This window comes from Papaver somniferum, unplaced genomic scaffold (assembly GCF_003573695.1).
Source record: "Papaver somniferum cultivar HN1 unplaced genomic scaffold, ASM357369v1 unplaced-scaffold_118, whole genome shotgun sequence".
Lineage (NCBI taxonomy): Eukaryota > Viridiplantae > Streptophyta > Magnoliopsida > Ranunculales > Papaveraceae > Papaver > Papaver somniferum.
The window spans coordinates 3,599,182-3,605,449 of NW_020620825.1; the positions used below are offsets into that span (position 1 = coordinate 3,599,182).

Here is a 6,268-nt window from a genome sequence, read left to right on the forward strand (position 1 = left end):
ACTGGGTCAAATCTTTGCAGGAAATATGACAGAGCATCGATGGAGTGTTTTGAAGGAGCTCGAAAATAATACAGTACTGTGATACTAGGTATGTTTTCTACTGCTCATTCTTATGATGAGAAAACTTCTTTCTTAATGACCAATATCCTATCTTGTACTCGCTTGACCAATTGGGACACAATCTGTAGGTTCGTAGAGGTTTTTAAAAATCCATTTATCAACCAATTGTCATTTTTTCATATGTAGGCAATGCCAAGCATATGTAAGTTAATGAATGCCCAGTTCCAAATTTTTAAAAGTTTACATAGTTGTTCAGATTCTTAAAGTGTACATAATTCTACACCTATTGATTGTTAATGTGTACGTCGTTGTACACATTTTGATTATGATATAGAACTGTATTATACCCAGATGCACCTTTGACATCAGTTGGTCTTGATTTTTATGCATCTAATTTAGGGACTCACATACTCAAAATGGTAGAGCGCCCAAGCCTATCATAAGGTTTGCGGAGGTTGATGGTTCAAATCCATCCAAGTTTCCATGCTATATTTATACAATATGTGTAGGTGTGTACATACTAGTGCACTTGTGTAAATCCCATGAAATAGATTTGTTTGTAGGCGAGTATGGTTGATTTTTTCCATGATGCATCAATATATTTTACATGGAAAATAGGTCGGCGTGTGGGTATGAATGGTCGATTTTATGCATGTTTTGTAGAGGAGTACATATTAGTGCACATGTGTAATTCCCATGAAAATGTAGGTTTGTGCCCAGCTATGAATGATCGATTTTATGCATGTTTGGAAGGGTGTACATATTGGTGCCTCCTTGTAATTCCCTTGAAAAAGAAGGTTAGGATGTGGTTATGAATGATCGATGTTATCCATGTTTTGCAGGGGTGAACATATTGATACACAAGTGTACTTTTCCATGAAAAGTATATTTGTGTGTGGTAGTGAATTAACGGTCTCATGCATGTTTTGCAGGGGTATACATATTGGTGCACAATGTAATTTTCATGAAAAAGTAGGTCTCGTGGTGGATATGGACGACCAATTTCATGCATATTTTGTAGGTGTGGGCAAAGTGGTGCACAAGTGAAAAACTGACTGCATAAACTTTTAAAAGTTTTGTGCAGGTGCACTTTTTTGTACACATAAAAAAATGAAGTGAAAATTAAATTTTTTAAAAAGTGAAAATTATATAGTCATATGGGTATTCTTTTTATAGCTATCGAAAAGAGCTTTCTGAATATATAAAGTTTGTGAATTTTTGATGATCTGTTTAAAAGATTAATCGTTTTAAAACTATTTTTATATTATTTAAAATTGGTGACGTCATCATAAGTCATTGTGGACTAAATTGAAAATATTTGGACTAAATTGTAATATTAAGGATTATTAGTGTACTTTTCATATTTCAAATAAATAAAGGGCTAATTTGTATCTAGTTAAATGGGTGTGGACTAACTAGTATATTTGGATGAGATTTTGGACTAAACCGTATGTTTCACGTTATTAATCTACCATAAAGCCTTTTCTAATGCACGAAGTGGTTGGTTGAGTCCCGGATTAGTTATTATCTACTGGTCGTGGTCTGTTTTGTTAGTGGGCCTTTCTCGACCAGCGGCACCACCTTCTTCGCCTCTCATTTTTGTTGAAAACCGCAAAAAGAAGAAGCTTTAAGCATAATTTCTTCTCAATACCATCCATCTCTCTTTATTTCCAGTAGAGATGAAAAATCTTATCTCTTTCAACAATTCTGATCTATGTATAGGAAGATCCCATCTCTCTCTTCTCATGGTTCTTTTCTCTTAGCAAAACCCGGGGTATCTTTTTTTTTACCCCAATCCAGGGTTTCATCCTTATCTTCAATCCTTATCTCTCAATCACTCACTATCTTTGATGCTTCCTCTAATTTTTCTTTTTCAATTTTGTTCCTGTGTGCAGTAATCGAGCTTTAAAGACCTCTCTCTTTTATCTCAATTAGAAACTCGTGAGCCTCTGGAATTTTTCTCTCGGGAAAAATCACGGCCCTGAGTTAGCTGATTGGGTTTTTTATGGTGGTCCCAAAAATTCAAAAAACGTGATTTCTTACAAGGTATAAATTTTCGAGTTCTTTTCAATGAAACCCCTAGTTTACGATTTGGGTGACCTGTTTATTATGAAGCTCTAGATTTGAATAGCAAGATAATTGTTGAGTATTTTTGTTTGATGTTGTAGAATCTCAAGCTAGTCATCCACATGGTGTGAAGCCTTCGTATTTGATGCCTCAATAGTCGACCCTCGAGGTAGTTTGTAAGTAACTCTTTGTTGGTTCAAAGTTTTTGAATGTTGGTTTGATTTGGTTAGTGATTCGAGAAATTGGTAATGGAGTGTGTGAAGATAAATAAATTAAGTGGTTTCCATGTTTCCTATATTCAGTGATCAATGTTTAACCGATCCTAACCTTTTGTTTCTTGCAAGTTCTGTTAAAGCTGCATTATTAGCTAATGTTAGAGTCTGAATGTATGTCACTTCCCTAGTTATAATAATAAAATGTTTCTTGAATATTCATACTTCAAAATTTGGGTTTATGTCTTGATTTTTTTGTTTGTATTCCTTATTCCCACTTGCAAGAGGTTGATATCTAAATTCCAGGACGTGGAGAACTAGATAAAAGTCCATGGATATGATGGAGTGATAGGTTCCAGGACTTAGAGATTGATCTAAAGGTCCACAAATAAGATGGAATATGAAATGTTTGTCTTATCAAAATTAGAATTAGAATTCTTACAAACTAAAATAACAGACCATTTGTCATGTCAAAAGTCTGTAGTTTGTTGCATAATATCTCAATGTGTTTATGTATTAAGGTTTTGGATTGCTCAGATGTAGACACTGATTATTTTTTGTGTTCTTTCCGTATGGATTTTTAAAAAGCAGCTGTGGTAATACATGACCCGTTTCTTGCATACAAATTGAAATAGAACCTCTTTGTGCATTTACAGATGTGTACAGGAGAAACAATTTATCGATGTGCAATATTTTTCGGTGCACCACTAGATACATCTTTGCTTTCTAAAATGGATTGGTCTTTTGTCTTTTTGTATGAACCTAATTGCAAAATTTGTTGAATTCGTCTTTGTTTTCATATGATTGAAGTTCTATGCAAAAGTAGTCTATTGTATAGTGGTATTAGAGAGCTTATTGGAGAACTTCAGCAATGGATCTAATTTTACTGATGTTGACTTTCATTGACGTTAATATTTTGTGTGATCAGATTCAAGTTGCGGCATGAAGATTTCGAAGAGATCGGAAATCTTGGACATCGCGATAATATTATGCAAGTTTATAAAGAATTCCGCTGACCAGGATTCTGCAGATTCTCCTACAAGGTATAGTTCTTCTCAAATAATTTCATATAAAAATGAATTTGTGCTACCATGGACATCGTTCTACCTAGTGTTGTATCATATAAAAATGGAACTTTTTAGTTTCTTATTTTCTTGCTCACTCTTATCTAAATATATTCTCTGTTTCGAATTAATGACAACTACATTTTTAGATCGAGATTGTCGAAAGTATGCAAGAGGGTTTCTCTGAGCCACTTTCCATTCAAGCGTTGCTCCAGGTACTTCCCCAGTTATCTTTGAAGCTATTTTTCATTGGTTTTTTCTACGACATAAACTTTATTATTTAGTTATTTTTGCAAACATTCGACAGAGATTTGGACGATTAATTATCAATGTGCTATATGATGGCTATCAGACTGATAATCCTACAATTGAAGGTACGAAATTTCTTGGATTGGTTGTTGAAAGCATCAAAGCTAGAAGGTTGGCATGTGAACAACTATCTTATTACGCTCAGGTACACATGTCTTATTATCTACATAGAATGATGTCCATGAATTCTTATTTAACTTTTTTGAAGCGGTAATTGATGCTGCTTCCATCATGTCGTAAGTGAAGATGTTTTGTTTCTCCCCAGTATGATCCCTATATATGGTTTGGATTGTTAACTTGGGTTCTTTGTAGAATAATTAAGCAGCGATACTTTGAATAGGATACGGTCAATATGAGTACTTAGAAGTTATATATTGGAATGTTCAAATAATTCTCAACCCTTTGCTTTATTTTTCATGTGTGTTGGCTGTGGGTCTTTTTCTTGTGTGCTGATCTGGCTCACTCCTGCCTGTTCTCAAGTAATTTGACTGAAGAACATCGAAAGAAACATCTCTTGTTCATCAGATGGAAGTACTAAAAACCAAGGTATCTATAGGTGGCACGTAAATCAAAGATATCATAGCCTATATATTGTGTTTCACAAATGGTACCTGTCATTTGTCAACTAGAGTACATAAATATTACTGCATTCAGCTCCTAACAGTGTTCAGTATTCTATTATTAAGTAGTTTTCAATAATCTATTATTAAGTACATTGTGATATACTGAATTTAGCTTTTTTTTGACAATGTAGTGACGGATGTCCTAGACATACATATTATCGGCCTCTACAACTATCCATAGTTGAGGATAAATTCAGTAATGTTGAACTACTTTCAGCAGAAATCTCCAGCCCAAGAAACGTTAAAGCTGCTCAGGAAAACACTAATAGTGCAACAAAAATCACAAGGTATAATCATCTTTTGAATAAGAGTGTTGAGTCTCACTTAGAACCACTATGCAAGAGTATGTAGGGTCGTGAGCTTTGAAAGTTGATGCTAATTACTTGTATATTGTTAGCATTTTGTAAAAGCCATTTGTACAAGTGCGGCTGTAGAAATATTTTTATTGAATCAATATATTCCTCTATTTTGGCATGTATTCTTGTCATATGTGATTGACCATCTATCGGATGGGAAATTAAGGAAGCAATTGTAAGTTATCATAGTTATGGTTTTATCCTGTGGTAGGTTTATGAAAAAACCGGTAGCTTAATACCACTTGTGTGACAGATTCTTAATAAAACCCATACTGTTTCATGACAGTTTTTTCGAATAAAATGTCACCGCAAGAAGTCTTCTATGAAAAAAAATGGGTTTACAATAACAGTTTTGTTACAGTAAGTTATCAACCATGACAGATTCATTAAGAATCTGTTACCTTAGAATAAGAAACTGAGTTTCTAATGGCAGTTTTATACAGAAAATGTTACCTTAAGTTGTCAACAATGACGGGCTTATGTAGAAGCCGTCACCTTATAGTCATGATTCCGCAACAGTTTCTTAAAGACCTTTCGTAACAAGGGCTTGGTGACAGTGCCAATATTTTTCAAAACTGTCACATAATCATTTAGATGACAGTTTTTAACTGTCACCTAAGCCCATTTTTGTACTAGTGAGGTGATACATAGCTGCTGCCATGCTAGGTGGTGAAATAATGGAGCTCGAGAGGAAGCAGCGAGAATATGTGGTGGTAGAAGGATGCTGTTGTTTGAAGATGATGGTACAGTTGTGATCATTCATTCGGTAATGAAGAAGAAAAGGTTGATGTTGACAGAGTTGTCTCGAGTTTAAAGCTGGCAGTGATGATGACGAACCATGATACTCGATCATGGCAATATTGATTCTCGGTGAAGGTTTCTCGAGCCTGTGGTGGATCAGTTGATGGCAGTGGAGCTGTGGTTCGCTGCGGGCAATGATTGAGATGATGGTTAGAAAAGAAGAGGTTTGTGGCTTATTACTTATGCAGAGAAGGTCGAAAAGAGCGTGAAGCTGCTGCATGGGTTTCAGTTAAGAGTTCGAGAAGAGAACAGAGATGATTAATGGTGGTCGACTGTGGTTGATGGCAGCAAATGAGAGTTTGAGCTGGTGATGGAAAACATGAGAAGAATGGAGAAGTCAGTTGAAACTACGGATTGGTTTTCCCACCGTAGGAAAACTCGGGAGAAACCTCTTTCTCCGAGTAAATTCTGCCGGGATTAAAAGTATGAGATGTCAGTTTCATAAAACTGACAAGCTAGTTATGGTTTTTGGGCTGGGCTTTTGGCACACTGGATGCAGCCCATTGGCGGAGAGGAGCAGATTTGCCGACGCTATTGGAGTAGAATCGGAGATCTTCTGGGATTATCTTTTAATAGACTTTTTAGGAGGAGAAGAAAAGAGCTAGGGCCTGGCGATTTTGGATTTGATCATCACGATTAAACCTAGGGTTTGCTTTTTTTTTCTTCTTATTATTTTTCATGGATTTCTTAGCTAAACACTTCATATTGGTTAAGGATGTAGTCGGATATCATAAACATGCTGCTAAATTAATATATTGGTTCTGTTATCTCAATCA

At 35.3% G+C, this 6,268-nt stretch overlaps 1 long non-coding RNA gene across 2 annotated transcripts; it reads left to right on the forward strand.

The window, feature by feature from the left end:
* Positions 1-1,615: 1,615 nt before the first annotated feature.
* On the forward strand, positions 1,616-4,809 carry LOC113330336. 2 transcript variants are annotated; one of them, XR_003350173.1, is made up of 7 exons: positions 1,616-1,834; positions 1,956-2,106; positions 2,229-2,303; positions 3,268-3,382; positions 3,553-3,618; positions 3,711-4,258; positions 4,467-4,809. It is a non-coding gene; the product is annotated as an uncharacterized LOC113330336 (long non-coding RNA). The 2 variants fall into 2 exon arrangements; XR_003350172.1 differs by having other exon boundaries at positions 1,617-1,834; positions 2,229-2,296.
* The last annotated feature ends 1,459 nt before the right edge of the window (positions 4,810-6,268 follow it).